Source organism: Piliocolobus tephrosceles, chromosome 1, assembly GCF_002776525.5.
Source record: "Piliocolobus tephrosceles isolate RC106 chromosome 1, ASM277652v3, whole genome shotgun sequence".
Taxonomy (NCBI): Eukaryota; Metazoa; Chordata; class Mammalia; order Primates; family Cercopithecidae; genus Piliocolobus; species Piliocolobus tephrosceles.
The window spans coordinates 127188896-127214864 of record NC_045434.1 but is presented as its reverse complement, the minus strand read 5'-3'; the positions used below and the strand labels follow the sequence as shown (position 1 = coordinate 127214864).

The window sequence follows — 25969 nt, the reverse complement described above, 5'->3', positions numbered from 1 at the left end:
AGCAGCCTCCATTTGGGGGTGGGAGGGGGACGCGATGTGTCCCCCACCCCCTTCCCTACATCACCCCCTTCTGTATCAACTTTCTGGGTGTGTTCTGGTTTTGCCATCTCATCTCCAGACAGACCGTGAAGGATTTGTTTTGGGGATGTGGATGTGTGATTGAGGATGGGGATTGGATTCGCCAGGCTGGAGGCTGGTGTTTAAGTCACTTGGACGAGGTTTGGCTCCATTCCCGAGTAACTGCTGTTGAAAGTCGCGAGGGTGGCTCCTGTGAAACTATTCCCGATCCACTTGGCAAGATTGCCATCTAAAGTGGTGACCCCTTGGAGTCGGTGAACCCTTTGGTCGGTGAACGCCCTGGCATTTCATCCGGAAAGGCTGGATCGGGTCTGTCGGACTTAGAGAGCTCTGTAGGTGAAAGGTGAGAGTGTGTTTTAGGTGAGGATCAAGCTCCTTTTTAATGACACTCCACTGCTTCCACCGCGAGAGAATTTCAGTACTTAAATTTAACTTTGGGAGGCTATCAGATCAGAGAAAGGAAAAAAGAGAGCTGAATTACGGTTGTGACATACAGGTATGTATGCCACATACGTACAATTTTTATTTGCTGGACAAGTGAATGAGAAAAGGCTACTTCCCAAGCGTTCTTGCCAGTCATTGAATATTTCGTATTAAATCTTGACATACTATTTTCATGAATTTTATTTTATTCATTCCTCTGAGCAGGTACTGTTGCCTCCCATGTTTGATTTGCCTACAATATCTAATTAGTAGTAAAATTTGCACTAAAACACTGACAAGTAGACTTCTAGTTTATAGTACCCTTTCCATTAAGTTCTTTCTAGCCGCCTTCTGTTTTTATCTTACTAGAGTCTGAAGTGATGATCTTTCTTTTCCTTCCTAAATCCATTTAACAGAGTTGAAAATGATTTGCAGCATAGTCTGGGCAATACAGCACTTACTCATTTTTCTTCTATTAAGGATTAATTTGGGAAAATATAAAGCAAGTTTTTCTGTTGGTTTGTATAAACTCCCAGTTGCAAATAGAAGTTACCTGTTACCTGGGAACATGCCGGTAGAAAGAAGATGTTAGGTCCTTTAACTTGAATTCTGTTTTTGCAAAGAATTGTTTCAGGGCATAGAACAAGTGTTTTACTATGTAGGAGGGGACTGGAGGACGGCCCTGCCAGTTCTGGATTACTTTTATAATTTTTTAAAAAGAAACTTCTTTACTGAAGTATCACATTTATATGTATATGTGATATAGTATCACATACATGTCACATACATGTAGTACACATAAGTGTAGAGCTTGAAGAATTTTTACAAGTAGAACACACCTGTGTAATCAGCACCCAGATCAAGAAACAGAACATTATTAGCACCCCAGAAATTCTCCTCATGCCCCCATCCAGTCACAGTCCACCTAACTACTAAACCAGTTTATAAGACCGTAAATAATTGGTAAGGGAAATTTTGAACATAATCTAATGGGAAATAGTAGTGATAGAAGTAAAATAATATAATAGAATTTGTCTTGTTAAATAATTTTAGCTGCTCATTTGCCATTGTAAAATGCCTAAAACAACCTTTTTTTTTTTTTTTTGAGAAATGTTATGAGCTTTTGTGGGGATTAAATTATTTAGCAGGAGATGTACTGAACAAAAGATTATTATTAGTCTTTTGCATTGGGATGAGTGGGGAAAACGTCTATTTTACACATTATTTTGTTGGAGGAGATTGCAGATTCTGAGCAGAGAATTGTGAAGTTTGGATTGTTGAGATGAAATGATTGAACTATTTTGAAACCATTAAAAATGGTATTGAGTGTATTTTTGTAGATATTATACTTCCAGAATCTTATGAATATCTTTCAGTCACCACCTTTGGTATCACAGTTTGAAGATTAGAGGATTCTAACTTTATATTTCACTGGCCTTTTGAATACCTTTGGCAACAGAACTAATTAATTTTAATATCTGGTGCTTAATTAAGGAAGCTGTGACTACTTGGCCTTTTTTTGTCTATGTTGTTAATAGTAGGTTGGTTTTAGAATATATATTCCCTAAAATTGGACAGATAATAGAGCTAGTAAAAATCACTTTAAAAGTTACAGTGTAACTTTGTTCCAAACATTAGGAGAATGAGTAATTAAATGTTCTGGGTTATTTTTAATTTTTGTTAATGTAATTTGTTTTCACTTAGTTAAATCTCATATATGTGTGTGTGTTTCTGACCTTTTATTGTGGAAAATTTCACACGTATAAAAAGTAAATAGGATAATACAAGGATTGTCCAATACACTTTACCCAAGGGGTACCAACAACATTCTATATTCCTGTTTCATCTATATCAACCTGCCTCTCACCCCTTATTTTTATAGGTTTTTTTTTAGATAAAATTTATATACATTGAAATGTACAAATCTTAGTTACACATTTTTTTAGACAAATGAATACACTGTAACACATCCCTATGACAAATTAGAACATTTCCTTGTCCCCAGAAAGTTCCCTTGTATTCACTCCTGATCACCCTGTATTCACTCCTGATCCCACCACTGCTGTACTGACTTTTCACCTTAGTTTGCCTAATCTTACATTTTATTTTATTATTTAGGGGGAAAGCAGAATCTTTTTATCCATGGATAAAGAGGGCTATTTAAAGGAAGTGTCTATTTCAGAACGTTATATTACTGTGCTGGGAGCTGTAAGATTGTGTGTGTGTGTGTGTGTGTGTATTACAGAAATATATGCCTTGTTTTCTCAGGGAGCTTACCTTCTTGTTAGGGAAGAGAAACAAACACTGATAGCAGAATGAAATGTACAAGTAGACGTGTGTTAGAAGTTCTGAGAAAGACAAGATTAATGTGTTTGGGAAGGGTTGGGGAAGGCTTCATGAAGGATGTGCGTTAAGCCTAGAACGAGGGTAGGAGTGGATAACTGGAATAAAGTGACTGTTATAGCATCCTTTATCAGATTTTTGTTGCATTTATGATAGGAAGAAACTTTGTGGTGCCCTTTCAATCCATCTTCCACTGGCACTGGAGCTCTTTATAAGAAGCTCAGATATAAGCCGGGCGCGGTGGCTCAAGCCTGTAATCCCAGCACTTTGGGAGGCTGAGATGGGCGGATCACGAGGTCAGGAGATCGACACCATCCTGGCTAACACGGTGAAACCCCGTCTCTACTAAAAATACAAAAAACTAGCCGGGTGAGGTGGCGGGCGCCTGTAGTCCCAGCTACTCCGGAGGCTGAGGCAGGAGAATGGTGTGAACCCGGGAGGCGGAGCTTGCAGTGAGCTGAGATCCGGCCACTGCACTCCAGCCTGGGTGACAGAGCGAGACTCTGTCTCAAAAAAAAAAAAAAAAAAGAAGCTCAGATATGATCGTAATATTCCTTCATTAAAATCATTCATCTACTCTAAAATACAAACTTTCTGTATTCATGGTGTGGTCCTTGCCTACTTTTCCCACTCATCCAGCCATAAGGAATTAACTTATAGTCTCTAAGTATGACAGTCTCTGCCTAGCCTTTGCAGTCCAATTGCAATCACTGTCATCCCCACTATGTCTCCTCATGTTCTGGTATTTATTTATTTATTTTTTTATTTGAGACAGGGTCTGTCTCTTTCACTCTGGCTGGAGTGGTCACTGCCCACTGCGACCTCTGCCTGCTGGGCTGAAGCAGTCCTCCCATCTCAGCCTCCAACGTATAATCACTGGGACCACAGGTGCCTGCCACCACGCCTGGCTAATTTTTTTGTATTTATTGTAGAGACAGATTTTCACCACGTTTCCCAGGCTAGTCTGGAACTCCTGAGTTCAAGCAGTCTGCCCACCTCAGCCTCCCAAAGTGCTGGGATTACAGGCGTGAGCCACCTTGCCCAGCTGATACTTCTTTTTATTCAAGACTCAGTCAACACTTTGTCTTAGGTGTTTTCTATCTTTTTCTGATCTCCAAACTGATGTAAGTGTCCTCTGCTTTTATGATACTGTAGGCCATGGGTCCCTAATGCCCGGGCTGTGAACTGGTACAGGTTGGTGGCCTGTTAGGACCCAGCCACACAGCCTGTGCAAGCGAGCATTACCACCTGAGCTCTGCCTCCTGTCAGATCAGCAGCGGCGTTAGATTCTCATAGGAGCGTGAACCTGTTTTGAACTGCACATGTGAGGGATCTAGGTTGCACACTTCTTATGAGTATCTAATGCCTGATGATCTGAGGTGGAACAGTTTTCATTCTGAAACCATCCCCCACCCCAACCCCAATTTGTGGAAAAATTGTCTTCTGCAAAACTGTTCCCTGGTGCCAAAAAGGTTGGAGACTACTGCTCTAGGAATCCCTTACTCTGGCACTTACCACTCTGTATTGTATTAGTTTGTTTTCTTGGCTTTTGCCTACATCAGATCCTAAGTTTCTTAAGGGCATGAACTAAGTCATCTTTAATTCCCTAGTTTGGCTATGTCATGGGTTAAACAGTGTTTATGGAGAGGAAAAATTACATAAGATAGTTGAAGAACTTTTAAGGGTGATTGACAGGCAGTTGGAGATGCCTAGTTCCAACATGAACAGAAACATTCTTTTCACAGAAGTAATAGTTGTGTACCTGAGCATATATAACCTGACCTGGGGAGTGGGAAATCAGTGGGCCAATTTTAGAAGACAGAGAATGCTACCCATCTATATAGCCACAGTATTTTATTATCTTCAAAAAGCAGAACAGAACAAAGCAGTTTCTTTCGCTGCTTATCAGTGCTTGTCAAATAAAGTTCAGATTTCTCATCTTGGATTTCAGAGCCTCCCTCAATCTGGTCTCATTTTACCTGGCTAATCTTATATGCCATTGCCTGCCAACGGGTACTCTCTGTTCCAAATAGGCCAGTTTCTACACTGTTCTTTGAACAGGCCACACTCATTTTTGGCTTTGGAGCTTTATTCATGCTGTTACTCATACCTGGAATATCTTTCTGTGATATCCCTGTTCTCCAACTCTTGTCATCCTTGAAGGCATCCATGAAGTGTTATTTAACTACTCTAGATGATCTAAATGATGATCACCTCTTTTAAAATTTCTGAAGCATGCATTTAAATCCCTTTATTGTTTTACCTATTCATTGCTTGACTGGATATAATCTAGCTAGGTATACCAAAGTCCACCTGCTTATGGGGTGATTTTCCTGCTTTTAAAAGCCTCCATCTGTAAATGGTGGGAACACAGTTTCCTCTCCTAAATATTTCTGAGGAATTTCTGGGAACTTGTGTTTCTCTTAGTGACACCTTACTTCATTTCCTTTGGTGACACCTTACTTCATTTCCTTTGGAGCACTTTCTGCTCTATTTGTGAAGGTACTTACATCTTGTCTCTTGAGCCTGTCTCTTTGGTGTCTGCCTTGATTTCTCTAAAGAATCAGTCACAAAGCAGATATTTATAGTAGGGCTTTATTGAAAATTTGGGAGGAGTGGTAGGGATTATATCCCATAATAGTCAACAACTTAAAATGCTTTTATTTAGAAGTTTCTTGGACATTCCCATGCAGGAAATTTTTTGACTTTTTTTTTTGTCCTGAGTCTCAGCCCTGTGGCCTGCTGTTGGGCCTTTCTTTACCCACTGGGTGTCCTCATATCTGTAGTTTCTTACTCCCTGCACTACCTTACTGCTAACCCCTCTACAACTTTCCTGCAAACTTCAAAATTCAACTTTCCTTCCCTAAATCTGCCCCCATTCAAATCAAGCTCTAGAAGGGGCTGGCTTCACTTTTCTCAGTTTCACAGGCGCACTGGGTGTTTTGCACAGTACAAGCATGAATCATGTGAGGGGCTAGAGCTGCTTGAGACCCTTATAGTGACCCATGAGTAGATGTTATATGGGCTGGCCCTGTTTGGATCCTCAAAATAGAAAAGAGATGCTTAAGCAACTTTGGATGGAAAAAAAAGCACTGAAGAATTTGCCAGCCAAAGTAGCTGTGTACTGAACTCAACTGAGGCAGATTAGGGCCAGAGCAGTGTTCTGAGAACTGTAGAGCTATCTGTGGTCTGCTAGGGGGAACTGAGTACAGGTTGTTTAATTAATTGTATGTGCCTGTTATTGGCACATTGGCATCCTTGGATAGGCATTCTATTTCAAGGCTTTTGCACTTGCTGTTTCCCCTGCCTGAAGTGTTCTTTCCTCAGATACTTACATTGCTTACTCTCCCTGCTCTTTCAGTCTTTTCTCAGACATCTTTTTAGTGAGACCTTCTATTGCCATTCAATTTATTTTCATTTATTTATTTATTTTGAGACGGGGTCTCACTCCGTCACCCATGCTGGAGTGCAATGGTACGATCTTGGCTCATTGCAACCTTTGCCTCCGAGGCTCAAACAGTCCTCCTACCTCAGCCTCCCAAGTAGCTAGGACTACAGCCACACGCCACAACACCTGGCTAATATTATTTTTTGTGGAGACAAGGTCACATTATGTTGCCTAGGCTGGTCTAGAATTCCTGGGCTCAAGTGATTCTCCCACCTCAGCCTCCTAAAGTGCTGGGATTACAGGCAAGAACCACCGTGCCTGGCCCCTGCCACTCAATTTAAAATAACATCCTGTATACCTTCCTGGCTTTACTTTTCTCCTTAGTACTTATCACTATAAAATATGCTATATATGTTACGTATTTATCTTGTCTATTGTGTATGTTTGCAGTATATACATACTGCTAGCATGTAAGTTCCACAAGGGCAAGAATTTTTGTCTATTTTGTTCACAGTTATAGCCCCAGTAACTAGAACCGTGACTGACATATAATAGACACTCATATTTGTTTGACTCTACAACAACAAATGAGATGTTCATTTCTTGGGGGCTGTGGTTACTATTGTTTTAAATAACAGATTCTTTTTGCTACAAATGTAAATGTTATCTTTAGTGTATTTATGAGGTCTTTAGGAGCTGGACCACTTATGCCCCCTATATGTACAGGTAAAGCAAGTCTCAGAAACTTAAAAAAATGCTATCATTATCATCACCTGCTTTTGACAGTTAATAGAGTGTAAACATTAAAGACAATTTAAGAAAATTAAAAATCATTCATAATGTTATAACCATAATACACATATTGTTTTATTTTTATTTCCTTTTATTCTGTATTTATGTGCATTTTTTACATAGTTATAATGTACATGTTTTGCTGTTTTCATTTAAAGCATACCTCTTTCCTATATTTCCCTATACATGACCTTCATAACTATACTTTTAAAGAAATATATAAATATTCCTCTGTGTGGCTATATCTTAGTTTATTTTAGTGTTAGCTATTGAGCATCTAGACTGTCTCTGGAATTTTTATGGATTATACTGTGTATTTTTGCAAGTGAACGTTTTCATCTCTGCCGAATAACTTCCTGGGAATAAGTTGCCAGAAATAGGATTAATGAATGGAGGCTTATGAATTTCCTTAGTGTTTGTGGAAACCATGGGTATTCTTAAACTACACAGGTTGATGTATTACTTTTCATGAGTTGTGCCAATTTGCAATACTATGAATGAATGCTAACTTAATTACCTACTCATCATTAGGGGATATTAAAATTTTTTTCTACTTTACAGATGCAAAATAGTCTTGAAAGATTATTTTAATTTGCATGTATTTTATAATTTGCAAAAATGAACATTTTTATATGCAGCAACTTGATCTTTATTATGGAGGCAGTTGTTAAAGAATAGTCTTTAGAGTCAGATACGGGTTCAATTTTTCAGTTAGCCATTTGCCAGATCTGTGACCTCGGTCAATTTACTTAACCTCTCTGAACCTCAGTAGAACAGAGATAGTAGTATTTACTCACTCACTCAGCAGTTAAGTGAGCATTAATGGAGAAAATATTTTAACCCAGTGCTCAGTAAATAAAAGGTAGCTCTCATTCCTATGCTTGCTAAAATAAAACTAAAAGGACAACAAAACATACCATTGTTAACTTCTTAAAACCTCCCGAGCCTTCCTAATTTCCTCAGATATACCCATGACAATCTCCCGAAAGAAGCCTTTTTCAATTGATAGAATAATTTACTTTCAGAGTTGGAAAGTATCTCAAGTTAGTTTTATGTGACATGGTTTTTAGGTTTCTGTATTTTTTCAGTTACTGCTTCCTGTATATGACAGTCTTTATTTCTCCACCTTTTAAAGAGGCAGTGCTAAATGGAATCCAGCATTCAAAGTGTCTTCTCACTGACACACTAGAAAAGAACTGTGACCTGCCTTGTCCTAAGCTTTCATTAAAGATCCTAAGATGGTAAGCTTTCATTAAAATAGCATGAAGTTACGTTCATTTTTATGACTCAAATATTTTTCACTTGTGTTTAGCTTACACAATGTTTCTTTCCCCCTCCTCATCTCGATGTGTTTGATTTTTTTTTTTTGAGATGGAGTCCTGCTCTGTCACCCAGGCTGGAGTGCAGTGGTGCAAATTTGACTTACTGCAACCTGCAACTCCCGGGTTCAAGTGATTCTCTTGCCTCAGTCTCCGGAGTAGCTGAGATTACAGGCACCAGCCACCACACCCAGCTAATTTTATTGTATTTTTAGTAGAAATGGGGTTTTACCATGTTGACTGGTCTTGAACTCCTGACCTCAGGTGATTCGCCCACCTTGACCTCCCAAAGTGCTGGGATTACAGATGTGAGCCACCGCGCCCAGCCTGATTTTTTTTTTTTTTAAACCTGGGTGCAGGTCTGTATACTTATTTTTGGTTGGACACATTGCTTCTTCCCTCTGAAACTTTTTGATCTGCACAATTAATTACTATTCCTTCTGTATGTTTTCCTAAGAAACTTAAAAAACTGATTGGGCAGGACTGAGTATAGAACAGTATGTTTACACCACTATAATCTTTCTATTAATTAACACCCTTTGGTTATTGTATTGGCTCTCATCTTTAACTTACCAGCACCTTTTCACACATTTCCTTCTGACCTGGCATTCTGACGATATCCATAACCTGATCCATACTGGGCCAGAGTCCTCTTTTGGGATGTTTCTGCTGGAGCTGGTGTGGGGAAGGGTCTTTTTTTCCTGGTCATAGAGGTGTGAAGATAGACCTTAGAACTGTATGTGGCCTTGGTTTCTTACATGGAAAGGGCAGAAACCCTGATTTTGTTTATCATCAAATGCTTTGTAGCATAGTGAACAAAATTTACAAAAAGTTCATGATCCCTTTCAAAGAAAAGAATGACCTTAGTCTGACAGAATTTTTTGTTGAATTCATATTTGCTCCTAAAATTTACCACTTCCTTCTAAGTACCCATGCCATACTGCCCATTTAGATAAGTAAGTTGTAATTTTTTCCCAGGATCAACATCACACTCATCCATGACCTGATGAATATCATCACCTTCTAATCTGTTTCAATGTAATACGAACTTGAATTATGAAGGAGAAAGATAGGATCTTCCTGCATTTTCTTTGGAATTATATATGCTAAATTAAATACAATTTTATGGGAAATGGTATTTCACTGTGTTGACCAGGCTAGTCTCGAATTTCTAGCCTCCAAGCGATCTGCCACCTTGTTCTCCCAAAAGTATCAGGATTACAGGCATGAGCCACTGTGCTTGGCCCTGTTATTTCTTTTCGAAAGATTTTTAGGTAACTGTTGTTTGAAATGGCATTTATATTATTTCTACATAAAATTAGGCATCAGGCCCTAGCTTAAAAACATGGCTTTCATCATATTCTTTTTAAGGGTAAGTCACTTTTGTTTTAGGCATCTCTGTCAAGAATATAGCCTTCTATAAACTTAAGAATAAAATTCTTTGGATAACTGCTATTTATGTAATACAATGGAACTATTATAAATATTAAGATAGTTTGAAGCCTTCTTAGGTAAAATAGAAGGAGTATGCTGAAAGGTGTTTTGTTTATTTTTTGTTTTTTTTTGCCCCAAGATTGAGAAATGGAAAAGTGTTTTTGTTTTTTTTTTAAACACACCTTTCTTATCGGTTTGCTAGATTAGCAGGCCTGAGTGAATGCAGTTAAGTTAATAAAGTATAAAATTGAAAATAAAGCTCATCAAAGCATAATCAGCTAGTTTGATATTTGTAAATAGATGTAGCCGTCTCACCACTATAATGGTACTATAATAATAGACATAAAAGTGGATTATATGATTTACTCTATGCTGAAGTTATTTTGACTTTAATACTTTATTAATACGTCTATTGGCATTAAAAAGCACTGTGTAGAATGAGGCAACTGCTCTAGGTAAATAATAATTTAGTCAGCATGTTATGTTGATATCATATATGTGATATATATGATATGTAATGTATCATTGCATGTCACTATTTTAAAAATATTTATACAGTTTCTTAAATGTATGAAGTAAGCAACATGAGACAGTATGATATGGTCCCTTGTGGAAGGGACTGGTGGGAGGTAACTGAATCATGGAGGCAGGTCTTTCCCATGCTGTTCTCATGATAGTGAATAAGTCTCATGAGAGCTAATGGTTTTATAAAGAGGAGTTCTCCTGTACAAGCTCTTTTTGCCTGCCGCCATCCACGTAAGGTGTGACTTGCTTCTCTTTGCCTTTCACCAGCATTGTGAGACCTCCCCAGCTACATGGAACTGTGAGTCCAGTTAAACCTCTTTCTTTTGTAAATTGCCCAGTCTTGGGTATGTCTTTATCAGCAGCATGAAAACGGACTAATACGGAAAATTGGTACAAGTAGAGTGGGGCATTGCTGAAAAGATACCTGAAAATGTGGAAGCAACTTTGGAACTGGGTAATAGGCAGAGGTTGGAACAGTTTGGAGGGCTCAGAAGACAGGAAAATATGGGAAAATTTGGAACTCCCTAGAGACTTGCTGAATGGCTTTGACAAAAATGCTGATAGTGATATGAACAATAAGGTCCAGGCTGAGGTAGTCTCAGATGGAGATGGGGAACTTGTTGGGAACTGGAGCAAAGGTGACTCTTGTTAATGTTTTAGCAAAGAGACTGTCAGCATTTTGCCCCTGTCTTAGATATTTGTGGAACTTTGAACTTGAGAGAGATGATTTAGGGTGTCTGGCGGAAGAAATTTCTAAGCAGCAAAGCATTCAAGAGGTGGCTTGGGTGCTGTTAAAGGCATTCAGTTTTATAAGGGAAGCAGAGCATGTAAGTTCAGAAAATTTGCAGCCTGACAATACGATAGAAAAGAATAACCCATTTTCTGAGGGGAAATTCAAGCCAGCTGCAGAAATTTGCATAAGTAATGAGGAGCCGAATGTTAATCACCAAGACAATGGGGAAAATGTCTCCAGGGCATGTCAGAGAACCTTTGTGGCAGCCCCTCCCATCACAGACCTGGATGTTTAGGGGGAAAAATTGGTTTTGTGGGCTGGTCCCAGGGTCCCTCTGCTGTGTGCAGTCTAGGGACTTGGTCCCCTGCATCCCAGTCCCTCCAGCTGTGACTAAAAGGGGCCAAGGTACAGCTCAGGCCACGGCTTCAGAGGGTGTAAGCCCCAAGCCTTGGCAGCTTCCACGTGGTGTTGAGCCTGTGAGTGCACAGAAGTCAAGAATTGGGTTTGGGAACCTCTGCCTAGATTTCAGAGGATGTATGAAAATGGCTGGATGCCCATGCAGAAGTTTGCTGCAGGAGTGGGGCCCGCATGGAGAACCTCTGCTAGGGCAGTGTGGAAGGGAAAGTGAGGTTGGAGCCCCCACACAGAATCCCTGCTGGGGCACCACCTAGTGGAGCCATGAGAAGAGGGCCTCTGTCCTCCAGACTCCAAAAGGGTAGCTCCACCAGCGGCTTGCACTGTGCCTGGGAAAACTGTAAACATTCAACGCCAGCCCGTGAAAGCAGCCAGGAGGGAGGCTGTATCCAGCAAAGCCATAGGGGCAGAGCTGTCCAAGACTATGGGAACCTACCTCTTGTATCAGTGTGAGCTGTATGTGAGACATGGAGTCAAAGGAGATCATTTTAGTGCTTTAGGGTTTGACGGCCCTGCCAGATTCTGAACTTGCAGCACTTTTGTTTTGGCCAATTTCTTCCATTTGGAATGGCTGTATTTACCCAATTCCTGTACTCCCATTGTATGTAGGAAGCAACTAACTTGCTTTTGATTTTGCAGGCTAATGGGCAGGTCTCGGATGAGACTTTGGACTGTGGACTTTTGAGTTAATGCTGAAATGAATTAAGACTTTGGGGAACTATTGGGAAGGCATGATTGGTTTTGAAATGTGAGGACATGAGATTTGGGAGGGGCCAGGTTGGAATGATATGGTTTGGCTGTGTCCCCACCTAAATCTCATCTTGAATTCCCAGTGTTGTAGGATGCATAGGTGGGAGGTATTTGAATCATGGGGGAGGTCTTTCCTGTGCTGTTCTAGTGATAGTGAATAAGTTCCGAGTGATCTGATGGTTTTATAAAGAGGAGTTCCCCTGCACAAGCTCTTTTTGTCTGCCACCATCCACGTAAGGTATGACTTGCCTTGCCTTCCGCTGTGATTGTGAGGCCTCCCCAGCCATGTGGAACTGTGAGTCTAATTAAACCTCTTTTTTAAATTGCCCAGGCTCGGGTATGTCTTTATCAGCAGTGTGAAAACAGACTAACACATAGTGTCTCAGAGGATAAGAACAATTCTGTAAATGTTTGTTAATTTAGTGAGTAGGCCTACACCTAAAAAGCTGTTTTAAAATTAAATGCAACTTTAATTTTAAAAATTAAACATTTTTGCATTATCAAAGTTAAATATACACTATGGAAATTTGAATAACTAGAAGTAGGCAGGGAGAAAACACCTTTTCTAGTGTTTATCATTAGTGTCATATTTTATTGATTCTAAGATGCACTTTTTTTACATTTTAGCATCTCTTTTCACATTTTAACTTCTCTGAAATTTGAATGTAACTTACAATGGTGTGTGTTTCCTTTTTACTGTGCATACTTTTATCTTGCCTATAAAAATACTACATATCAGCTTGCATGAAACTCAAACTTCTGACTAAAAATTCATTGTTGTTGCCATTCTTCAGTTTATCTTGGAGGTGTGGCTAAGAAAAATGCAAAAAAGAATAATTTGAGATAAAATCAGATTTTTTTCCTCTTTCCAGAATGAGGGCTGGAGAAAGTAGCTTGGCCTGAGATAGGCAGGTGGAAATCAATGAACTACTCAAAAAAAGAAGAACCCAAAGATCATGCCACCAAGTCAAAGTCAAGTGCTCGCTATGTACCAGATGCAGGGTTTTCAGATGTTAAGCTAAAAAGTAAATTAGACAAGAGTTTTGCTGTTGAGAAACTCATAGACTATTGAAAGAGAGAATGTCGTATCTTAACATTTTACACCAAATTTCTAGTTCATCCCTGGTAATATTTTATTTAAAATATGGTTTGTTGTTGCTTTTTGAGACAGGCTCGCTCTGTGGCCCATGGTGGAGTACATGGTGCCATCATGCCTCACTGCAGCGTTGACCTCCTGGGCTCAAGTGATCCTTCCACCTCAGCCTCCTGAGTAGCTGGAACTATAGATGTGCGCCGCCATGCCTGGCTAATATTTTAATTTTTTGTAGAGATAGGGTCCCAAAGTGTTAGGACGTTATAGGCGTGAGCCACCATGCCTGGACTAAAATATAGTTCTTTATTTACCTATGAATACAGTTATGTTGCATCAGGAAATTAGATTTAAGGTATTATCAACTGTAGGACTCATGTGACCTTCCCCCCATCAACAATGCCCAATATACGTTGTTTAGTAAAGAGGTGGGGTGGAGGAAGCAAGCATAGGACAGAATAAATGAGGTGATCCCATTTCTTAAGTATCATATAATTTCTCATGTAACTGTTGCTGGATGAATACATTTCTGTATGTATTTTATGATTGGTTCAAGAAAATATCTATTCTCTCTTCCCCCACTGGAGGAAACATGAATGGGGAAATAATACCATTTATCCAGTACGTTCTGTTGAGTGCTGTATGTCAGTAGGCTAGGCTTTGAGATACCAAATTAAATAAACGTTATTTCTAACTCCAGTCTTGTGGCACTATTACTACAAATGCACAGAAAATTTGTACAACTATGACTAGACCTGTGATAGGAACACAGTTTAATGCTTCTGGTTGTTACCTGGGAGGGTTTCACATTTGAGCCTGATCTTAAGAAATATATAGTGTTTTGCTAAGGGATAAAAGGCATTCCAGGTAGGGAAAACAGCTTGCACAAAGACATGGAGTTAATGGAATTACATTTGAGAAGGAACTGCAAGGACACGAAGCTGGAGATATTACTATAAATAAAGTATTTATTGAACACTTACCATATTTTAGACATTGTTCTAAGTGTTTTACATTTATTCCTAACAACAATCTTTTGAAATAATTCTTTCTATTGTCTTCATTTTACAGGTGAGGAATCAGAAAAGTAAAAATGGTATCTAATTATGAGAGGCCTTAAGTTCGAATTAACCATGTGGAAGGTAAAAGGCGGAATAAAACATTTAAATCAAAGTCTTTCAAATGAATTTAGATTGAAAGAACTCAAGAATCATTCAGGAGTTAAGAAAGGTTTTATATTAAATTACAAAGTGAAGTTCATTGTTAAAATTCTATTTACTATGTTAAGTCATGCATTGCTTAACAATGGAGATATGTTCTGAGAAATGCATTGTTAGGCAATTTTTTTTTCTTTTTTCTTTTTTCCAGACAGAGTTTCACTCTTGTTGCCCAGCCTGGAATGCAGTGGTGTGATCTCAGCTCACTGCATCCTCCACCTCGCGGGTTCAAGCGATTCTCCTGCCTCAGCCTCCCAAGTAGCTGGGATTACAGGCGTGCGCCACCATGCCTGGCTAATTTTGTATTTTTAGTAGAGACAGGATTTCTCCATTTTGGTCAGGTGGGTCTCAAATTCCCGACCTCAGGAGATCCACCTGCCTTGGCCTTCCAAAGTGCTGGGATTACAGGCGTGAGCCACCATGCCCAGCCCAGTTAGGCAATTTTATTGTTGTATGCATATCACAGAGTGCACTTATACAAACCTAGATGCTATATACACACCCAAGCTGTATGATATATGGTACAGGGTATTGCTCCTAGGCTACAAACCTGTACAGCATGTTACTGTACTGAATACTATAGGCAGTTGTAGCACAATGGTCATTTTTTTTTTTTTTGTCTAAATATCTTTTTTTTAGACTGGCTCTGTCACCTAGGCTTAAGTGCAGTGGCGCAGTCTTGGCTCACTGCAACCTCCACCTGCCAGGCGCAAGTGTTTCTCCTGCCTGAGCTTCCCCTGTAGCTGGGACTACAGGCGTGGACCACCACATCCTGATAATTTTTTTTTTTTCCGAGTTGAAAATGGGGTTTTGCTATGTTGGCCAGGCTGGCCTGGAACTCCTGGCCTCAAGTGATCTGCCCACTTTGGCCTCCCAAAGTGCTGGGATTATGGGTGTGAGCCACTGCTCCCAGCCTTTAAACATGTCTTAACATAGAAAAGGTACAGTAAAAATATGGTATAAAAGATCAAAAACAGTATACCTGTATAAGGTGTACTTACCATGAATGGAGCTTGCAGGACTGGAAGTTGTTCTGGGTGAATCATTGAGTAAGTTATGAGTGAATGTGAAGGCCTAGTGTATTATTGCACATGACTGTAGACTTTATAAACACTGTACACTTAGGCTACATGAAATTTATTTTAAACAAATCTTAGTTAAAAAAAAATCACTGTCTTCCACTTTCACATCTTGTCCCACTGGAAGGTCTTCAGGGACAATAAAATGTGTGGCGCTGTCATTCATATGATAGCAGTACCTTCTTCTGGAATATCTTTTGAAGGATCTGCTTGAGGCTGTTTTACAGTTAACTTTTTTTTTTACTTAAGTAGGAGTACACTCTAACAATAAAAGTATAGTATAGTAAATACATAAACTAGTAACATAGTCATTTATTATTATTATCAAGCATTATGTACTGTACCTAATTGTTCTATGTGACTGGCAGTGCAGCAGTAGTTTCGTCACCACATACATGTGAGTAATGTGTTTTACTGCGGTATGATGTCAGCTATGGTGTCACTAGGTGATAGGAATTTTTCAGCTCCATATAACAAAAGTAATTGCTATCCTTACTTCTGTATAATCACATCTTTGTGTTTCCTATAATTTCATCACCCAAATAAATGTGCATTCCTGAAAACTACAATTTAGTTGTGTTTGTGTTTTTTTTTTTCTAATCCAAGTCTCTTAACCTACATATCTCCCTGCCACTTTCCTTTTCCCTTTCTTTCTTACAGTTTATTCCCTGAAGCAGCCAGTTATTTTGACCTGTACAGATTCCGTAGTCTGGATTATGCTGATTGCATAATTTTTCTTCATCCTTTGTATTTCCTGTAAATTGGTAGTTGAATCTAAAACCTTGATCAAATTTAGGTTTTGCTTTGTGTTTTTGTTTTTTTTCCACCTCCTAGGAGTTAGTGTGGTATATTCACCATCAGGAGATACATAACACCAGGCATGATGGCTCTCACCTGTAATCCCAGCACTTCGGGAGGCCAAGGCAGGGGGATAATTTGAGCCCAGGAGTTTGAGACCAGTCTGGGCAACATAGCAAGACCCTGTCTCTATAAAAAGTAAAAAGCATTAGGCAGGTGTGGTGGCGCGTGCCTGTAGTTCCAGCTACTGAGGTGGGATTGAGGCTGCAGTGAACCGTGATGGCACCATGCACTCCAGTCTGGGCAACAGAGCAAGATCCTGTCTTGAAAAAGAGAGTTATAGTGTCTAATTTTCTCTCTTTTTGTGATTTTTAGCAGCCACTGATGCTCGACACCTAGATCAGTGAATTTATTAAAGCTTGCAATATGGTGATATGTGAATTCTGTTATTTCTTCACTTATAAGGTAGAATGCTTCCACAGAAAGAAACCTTTTCTTTTCTGCTCTCTAGTTAGTAGTTGTACCTAGTGGTGCCGTTCATTTAGGAAAAGTTGGATATTAGCTTCTTTGTTTACCAATTATCAAAATAATATGTTAATTTCTTGTTACCTGAAAGTGACCAGTGAATTCTTGTCATTATGAACCTTTTTATTTAATTATTTGTGCTTTCATTACAGCTGTTGTCCTTATTTTTGCTCAATTGTCCCATCTTGGACCAATGGGAGCCTCTTTAAGCTGGCTCCTTAGTGCTTTTGACATGGCTTTAGTGATCTTTGATAGCTTCCATGCTGTCTGTAGTAAGAAGTTCTGGGTTCCTCTTAGACATTTCCTGACCCAAATCTAGAATCAAATTTTTTTCATAAGAAGAGGTTGCTTCCTTTTGTTGGGAAGTGGTATTTCAAGATCACAACTGGAATTTAGGGATGCTTATTGCTACTAGATTGGCCATTGTTTCTAGGCTTTTCTTATGGACAGAGCCAGGATATGCATACTGACACTTCCAATCCATACACAAGATTTCACGATTTTTAAAATTTTCATCTTCTATTTACATCTGTATCTCCTTGTATCCCATACTGATAATCCTGATTCTCAAAGACGTAGTTGATGGTCAAATTAGAGTATCACGGAAATATTCAGTTGCATTATCCCACTTTACAAACTCAGTGTTCTCCAAATAGTAATACAAATATTTCTACTGTTAATATGATTACTGAAAATAGTTAATTTTTTTTCACATATGCTCTTTACATTCTTTATTTTTTGGTTGTACTGTATCTGTGTTGTCAGAGCATATTGACACAGGCATGCCTCATTTTATTGTGATTTACTTTTTTGTGCTTTGGAGGTAATGTGTTTTTTACAAATTGAAAGTTTGTGGCAACCCTGCATTGAGCAAGTCTGTTGAAGCCATTTTTCCAATAGCATGTGCTCACTTCATATCTCTGTATCATATTATGGTAATTCTCGTGATATTTCAAACTTTATCATATCTGTTACCGTGATCTGTGATTGGGCATCTTTGTTGTTACTATTGTAATTGTTTTGTGGTGTCATGAAATGCAAAATCTAGGTTTCTTGTGCCAGTTAGCCAAGTTGTGAATGCAAAGGAAAAGTTCTTGAAGGAAAACTGCTCCTTCAGTAAACACAAGAATGCTAAGAAACAGCCTTATTGCTAATAGGGAGAAAGTTTGAGTGGTCTGGATAGAAGATCAAACTAGCTGCAACATTCCCTTAAGCTAAAACCTAATCCAGAGCAAGACCCTAACTCTTTTCAGTTCTATGAAGACTGAGAGAGGTGAGGAAGCTGTAGAAGAAAAGTTTGAGATTAGCAGAGGTTGGTTCATGAGGTTTAAGGAAAGCAGCCATCTCTGTAATATAAAATTGCAAGGTGAAACAGCAAGTACTGATGTAGAAGCTGCAACAAGTTATCCAGAAGTTCTAGCTAAGATAATTGATAAGGGTGGGCTACACTAAACAACAGGTTTTCAGTGTAGACAAAACAGCTATCTATCGGAAGAAGATGCCACCTAGGACTTTCATAGCTAGAGAAGAGAAGTAAATGCCTTGCTTCAAAGAACAGTCTGACTCTTTTGTTAGGGGATAAAGCAGCAAGCAGTTTTAAGTTGAAGCCAATACTCATTTACCATAGTGAAGATCCTAGGGCCCTTAGGAATTCTAAATTTACTCTGCCCACATGTAAATGGAACAACAAAACCTGGATAGCAGCACATCTGTTTGCAGCATCGTTTATTGAATATTTTAATACCACTGTTGGGACCTACTGCTCTGAAAAAAGATTCCCTTCAAAATATTACTGCTCATTGTCAATGCACCTGGTCACCCAAGAGCTCTAGTGGAGATGTACAAGGAAATTAGTGTTGTTTTCATGACTGCTAATACAGCATCCTTTCTGTAGCCCATGGATTAAGGAGTAATTTTGACTTTCAAAGCCTATTATTTAAGAAATACATTTTGGAAGGCTGTAGTTTCCATAGATAGTTATCCCTGTGATGGATCTGGGTTAAATAAATAGAAAACCTTCTGGAAAGGATTCAGTATTCTAGGTGCCATTAAGAACATTTGTGATTCATAGAAGAAGGTCAGAATATCCACATTAATGGGATTGGGGTTCAGGATTTCAGTGGAGGAAGTAACTGATGTGATAGAAATAGCAAGAGAACTAAAAGTGGAATCTGAAGATACAACAGAATTGCTTCAATCTCATAATAAAACTTGAAAGGACGGCTGGGTGCGGTGGCTCACGCCTATAATCCCAGCACTTTGGGAGGCCAAGGTGGGCAGATCATGAGGCCAGGAAATCGAGATGATCCTGGCCAACATGGTGAAGCCCCATCTCTACTAAAATACAAAAAATTAGCTGGGCGTGGTGGCGTGCGCCTGTAGTCCCAGCTACTCAGGAGGCTGAGACGGGAATCCCTTGAACCTGGGAGGCGGAGGTTGTAGTGAGCCGAGATCACACCATTGCACTGTAGCATGGCAACAGAGCAAGACTGTCTCAAAAAAAAAAAAAAAAAAAAAAAAACTTGAAAGGATGAAGAGCTGCCTCTTATGCATGAGCAAAGACAGTGATTTCTTCAGATAGAATCTACTCTTGGTGAAGATGATGCGAACATTGTTAAATGACAACAAAGGATTTACAATATTACGTAAACTTGGTTGCTGTGACAAGATTTGAGAGGATTGATTGACTCCAATTTCGAAAGTTCTGTTGTGTAAAATGCCATCAAACAGCATAGTATGGCACAGAGAACTCTTTGTGAAAGGAGGAATCAATCACTATGGCAAACTTCAATGCTGTCTTATTTTAATACGTTGCCACAGCCACCCCAGCCTTCAGCAACCACTGCCCTGTTCATTCAGCAGCCATTAACGTGGAGGCAAGACCCTCAGCCAGCAAAAGGATGAACATTTTTTAGCAATAAAGTATTTTAAAAACCAAGGTATGTCCATTGATTGTTTTTTAGACGTAATGCCATTGGATACTTGATAGACTACAGTATGGTGTAAACATAACTTTTATATGCACTGGGAAACCAAAATGTTCACGTGACCCACTTTATTGCCATAGTAGCTTTATTGCAATGGTCTGGAACTGAATGCAGAGTGTCTCTGAGGGTACAGTACTATGTATTCTTTCTCTTTTAACTCTCATTTAGTCCTACTTCTGCAAGTAAATACATACTGAATGCTCACTACCTCTTTTTAGGTCACTGGCTTTATAGTCATTCTCCTTGTCTGGAGCTTGTTCTATAGTAAATTCCTCAGGAAGAGCTAATGGAACAATACTCCCTGAATTCTTTCATGTTGCAAACAGTTTGTCTGTGACCTTTGTACTTGAAGTTTTGTCTGGATGTAAAATCCTAGGTTCACATTTTCTCTTCTTGAATATCTTAAATATGTTATTCTATCATTTTCTGACATTGAGGGTTGTTAACAAAGTTTGTAGCTAATCTCATTCATTTGCTTTCCCTTTTAAATGACTTGGTCTTTTGGGTATCCAAAGGATTTTTTTTTTTTTTCCCCACATTTAAAAAAAATTCTAGGTTGGGCGCAGTGGCTCATACCTGTAATCCCATCACTTTGGGAGGCTGAGGTGGGCAGATCAGTTGAGGTCAGGAGTTTGAGACCAGCCTGGCCAACATGGTGAAACCCTGTCTCTACTAAAAATACAAAAATTAGCCAAGTGTGATGGCATGTGCAAGTGATCTCAGCTGCTCAGGAGGCTGATACAGGAGAACGTGGGAGGCAGAGGTTGCAGTGAACTGATTGCGCCACTGCACTCCAGCCTGGGCAACAGAGTGAGAACCCAGGAGGTGGAGCTTGCAGTGAGCCGAGGTTGTGCCACTGCACTCCAGCCTGGGCGACAGAGTGAGACTCCATCTCAAAAAAAAAAAAAAAAAAAAAAAATCTGTTTTGTTTGAATGTATGAAATTTTATATTTGTATATAATTTGTATATTTACTTTCATGTTTTATCTGTTGTGTTTATTTGCTCTTGTACTTTTTATGGTTTCATATCCAATTTTGAAATTATTTTTCTTTCTAAATTTCTAATTATTTTGTCACTACATTTGTAAATTTAAAAAATATTGTTTTATGCTGTGAGTGTGTGTCTAGCATTGGCTTCTTGTACTTCTTTTAGAGACAAGCTCTCACTGTGTTCCCCCGGTTGGAATGCAGTGGCTATTCACAGGGGCAATCATAGCTCCCTGCAGCCTTGAACTCCTGGCCTCAAGTGATTCTCTAGCCTCAAGCCTCCCAAGTAGCTGGGATTACAGGCACACACCACTGTGCCTGGCTAGCATTGCTTCTTAATTTCTTCTGGATTATTTTGATACCATAGTTTACAGTTTTTATATCTTGTAGGAATGTGTTTCTCACATGCTTTCATTGTCTGTAGGGATGTTATTTTTATTCTTGTATTTTTTCTTACAATGTTGTAAAAGATTTAACTTTGACACTATGCCATTGTTTGCTTTTCTTTTGTTGTCTGAAATTAGTTTTTTCAACTTTTAGAAGAGGAAGTTTTAGTTAGGATAACTTTTCTAATTTATGCTCTACAGCACCCTCTTCCCTTGTTTTCATGAAGTGTTTGAAAATACTGTTTACTATCTGAGATCCAGTCTAGGCTGTTTCTTTCTTTTACTTTGTTCCTGTGATCTCACATTATGTTCTATTCCTTGCAGTTTCTCTTCACAGGAGGCTCTGTTCTGAAAGGGAGCTTTAACTGGTTAATGTTGAGTCTTCAAGGGTCCAGGCTGCTCCACCCCCAGTAGACCTTACGTTGAACTCCTTGCGCTTGCTCACAGTGCTGTTTGTTGGACTGTGTGGAACACCTCCCAGTTTCAGCTGCTGCTCTCAAATTGGTGCTTTAAGCTTTCCAGTGAGTTCTTGTAGTGATGTAGGGATCTTCCCCAGGTGCCTAAGATACCCTATTACTTCACTCTGCTACCTTTCAGGTCTTGTAGCTGTTGGTAGGTTGTTACCTCCTATTCATATTTCGGGATTTGTAGAAATACTTTGTCGTCTAGTTTTCTAGTTTTCTGTGTGTATTGTCCATGGATTTTGGGTTTTGCTATCCTAGTTGCTCAGTCAGGTTTTTTTCTTGGGAGTTGGAGGATGGGTTCAGGGAGCTTCAAAATCATCCCGTTCATCTCAAATCACTAGAATGAGGATAGAATTTTAAATAAATGCTAGTAGGATAATTGGTTAGCCATTGGAAACGCGATAAAATGAGATCTACATCTCATACCATACGTAAGGTTAAATCCATTGAAGTATACAAGTGCCGAAGAAAAGCATGGGTGGATTCCTCTATAACCTGGGTGTAGGGAAAGCTTTTGTGTGACTCAAAAATCCAGATGCAACAAAAGAAAATTTTGATACATTTGACTATATAAAATTAAAAAGCTTCTGTGTGGTAAAAACCCACCCTAACAAAAGACAAATGACAAACTTATAGAACATGTCTGTAATATATATCACAGATAAAGGGCTAATAAATATATAAATGATTCTTAAACATGTGATTACCTCACTTAAAATAAGAGAAATGCAAATTTAATCTATACTAAGATACTGTTTCACATATTACATTGGCAAAAACTTAAAAATGTAACAATGTATTTTATTGGTGGGGCTGTAAAGAAACTGGAACTCTTACAATCCTGGTGGTAATGCAGAGGTACAGCCTTTGTGGAGGGGAATTTGACTATAGCTAACAAAACTGCATACGCATTTGTATATTGACTCAGCAGTCCCACTGAGGATACAGCTCTGAAAGTGTGCAAATACAGATGTGTAAGATTATTTATTGGAGCATTGCTTGTTGTTACAAACTATTGGAGACAACCTAAATGCCCATACATAAGAGGTGGTTGAATAAACTATGTTACTTACACACAATGGAGTGTTATAGAGCTGTGAAGAAAAATAAAAATGCTTTCTACGAACTGATAGAAAGTGATTTCTAGGAAACATTAAGTGAAAAGTACAAAAGACTATGTATGCTATCTTTTATGTAAGAAAGAAGGGAAAATCAAATAAAGATGTGATTTGCTTATTTTGTACAAAAAGAAACAAGATGGATAAATAAGGAAATTATGAAACTGGTTACTTAGAGGGTATGAATAAGAACAAGGTCAAAAGGAAGGGGTGGTTGAACAGGGTAAGAGTAAGAGGATATTTTTTGGGATAATCAGAGAAATTGGAATAAGGTCTGATTGGTTTTAGTATTCTATCCATGTTAATTTCATGATTTTGATAATTGTACTGTAGTTATGTAAGAGAAAGTCTTTTTAGAATACAAACACTGAAGTATTTAGAAGTAACTTAATCTCAGATGGCTCAGGAAAAAGTGCGTGTGTGTATATATAGAGAAAAGAAGAATAAAGCAGATTTGGTAGAACATTAATTGGGAAATCTAGATGGAAGGCTTAGAGAATTCTGTGTATTATTCTAGCAGATTTTTGGTATGCTTGCGATCATATCAGAATTAAAAGTTTATTTTAAAAATACTGTGCAATTGCTATAAGCCATTTTCCCAGAATTCCCTCTGTAAGATGACTTATATGGCTCTTCTGCCTTTTTTCTAAAGAACTTCCATATTCTTGTGGAACACTATTTTATAGTTGCTGTGGAGGAACCCAATTTTATGAGTGTAGTGAATCTTGTAAACAAGTTATGAAATATGCTTTAGTTATCAACTCTTGCATTGGTATTGTATATAATTTTTAAAATAGTCTTTACATTTAAAAAACGGTTTAAATGTATTTAAGAGGTATAAGTGCAGATTTCTTACATGCATATATTACATAGTAGTGAAGTCTGGCCTTTTAGTGTACCCATCACCAGAATAGTGAACGTTCTACCCAATAGGTAATTTTTCAACCCTCGCCCCGCCATCCTCCCACCTTTTGTAATCTGCAGTGTCTGTTATTCCACTCTGTATGTCTATGTGTACATATCGTTAAGCTCCCACTTATAAGTGAGAACATTTGATATTTGACTTTCTTGAAGTTATACATGGGATAATGGCCTCCAGTTCTGTCCGTGTTGCTGTAAAAGACATGATTTCATTCTTTTTTATAGCTGAGTAGTTTTCCATGCTATATAGGTACCACATTTTTCTTATCCAGTCTTCCATTGATGGGCACTTAGGTTGATTCCATATCTTTACTATTGTGAATAGTGCTGTGGTAAACATACCAGTGCAGGTATCTTTTTTATATATTTGCTTCTTTCCCTTTTGGATATATACCCAATAGGGGGATTGCTGGATGGAATGGTAGTTCTATTTTTAGTTCTTTGAGAAATCACCATACTGTTTTCCATAAAGATGGTACTAATTTATATTCTCACCACAGTGTGTAAGCATTCCTTTTTCTCCACATCCTTGCCAACATCTGTTGTTTTTTGACTTTTTATTAATGGCCATTTTGACTAGTATAAGATGGTATCTCATTGTGGTTTTAGTTTGCATTTCTCTGATGATTAGTGATGTTGAGCATTTTTTCACGTTTTTGGCTCCTTGTATGTCTTCTTTTGAAAAATATCTGTTCATGTTCTTTACCCACTGTGTAATAGGGTTACTTGTATTTTCTTGTTGAGCTGAGTTCCTTGTATATTCTGGATATTAGCCCTTTATTGGATGCATAGTTTGCAAATATTTTTTGCCATTCTGTAGGTTGTCTTTTGCTATGTAGAAGCTTTTTAGTTTAAGTCTCATTTGTCTGTTTTTGTTTTTGTTGTGCTTGGTTTTGAGACTTGGTTTTAAATTCTTTGCCTAGGCCAATGTCTAGAAGAGTTTTCTCTTGTTTTATAAACAAGTTATGAAATGTGCTTATCAGCTTCTGGTATTTGTGAAGTTTTAGGTCTTATGGTAAGGTCATTAATCCATCTTGAGTTAATTTTTGTATGTGGTGAGAGGTAGGGGTCCGGTTTCGTTCTTCTTCATATGGCTATCGAATTTTCCCAACACTGTTTATTGAATGGGGTGTCCTTTCCCCAGTGCATATTTTTGTCGACTTTGTAGAAGATCAGTTGGTTGTAGGTATGTGGCTTTATTTCTGGGTTCTGTATTCTGTTTGTATAGAAATTTTAGAATTAGCATGTTGGGATTTTGGTGGAGATTGCTTCTGATATATAGATCACTTTCTAATATTGGTTATATTGCCCTCTTTTTTTTGGATCAGTCTTGCCATGAGCTTATAAAATGTGTTAATTTTTCCAAAAATTAAACTTTTAGTGTGGTTTTCTCTCTACACTACACTTCTTTCTTTCTTTTTATTTCATTATTTTTTGCTTCTATCTGTATTTTTATATTTTTCGGCTGGGTGCGGAGGCTCACACCTGTAATCCCAGCACTTTGGGAGGCCGAGGCGGGCAGATCATGAGCTCAAGAAATCAAAACTATCCTGGCCAACATGGTGAAACTTTGTCTCTACTAAAAATACAAAAATTAGCTGGGCGTGGTGGTGCACATCTGTAGTCTGAGCTACTTGGGAGGCTGAGGCAGGAGAATTGCTTGAACCTGGGAGGCAGAGGTTGCAGTGAGCCAAGATCATGCCACTGTGCTCCAGCCTGGGTGGCAGAGTGAGACTCCATCTCAAAAAAAAAAAAAAAAAAGGAGTCCCACTATGTTGCCCAGTCTGGTCTCAAACTACTGGACTCAAGCAGTTCTCCTGCCTTGGGCTTCTAAAGTGCTGTGATTACAGGTGTGAGCCACTGCACCTGACCATTTTCATTTATTTTAAATTATTTTAGACACTGGACAACATGCTGAACCTTCTTTTTTAATATATGCATTTAAGGTTGTTGTAAAGTTCTTTGTGAACACTGCTTTAGTTGGAGTCTGCAGGTTTTTCGTTATATAAACCTTTAAATTTGGTAAGTCTGTTGTTACATATATTATTCATTTCTAAATATTTTCTGATTTCTTTGACCCAGGACTTTTTACCACCCCAAAGTTCAGTGTTTTCAACGATTATCTTTTACCTTCAATTCTGTGGGTGGCTGGGCAGTTCCTCTGCTGGTTTTGTCTAGGTTCACTTGTAAGACTGTTG

At 38.6% G+C, this 25969-nt stretch overlaps 1 protein-coding gene across 1 annotated transcript in view; it reads left to right on the top strand.

Annotated features, from left to right (window-relative positions):
- ABCD3 (ATP binding cassette subfamily D member 3) overlaps positions 1-25969 on the top strand; it is a 98203-nt gene that overhangs the window by 545 nt on the left and 71689 nt on the right. The window lies entirely within an intron of this gene.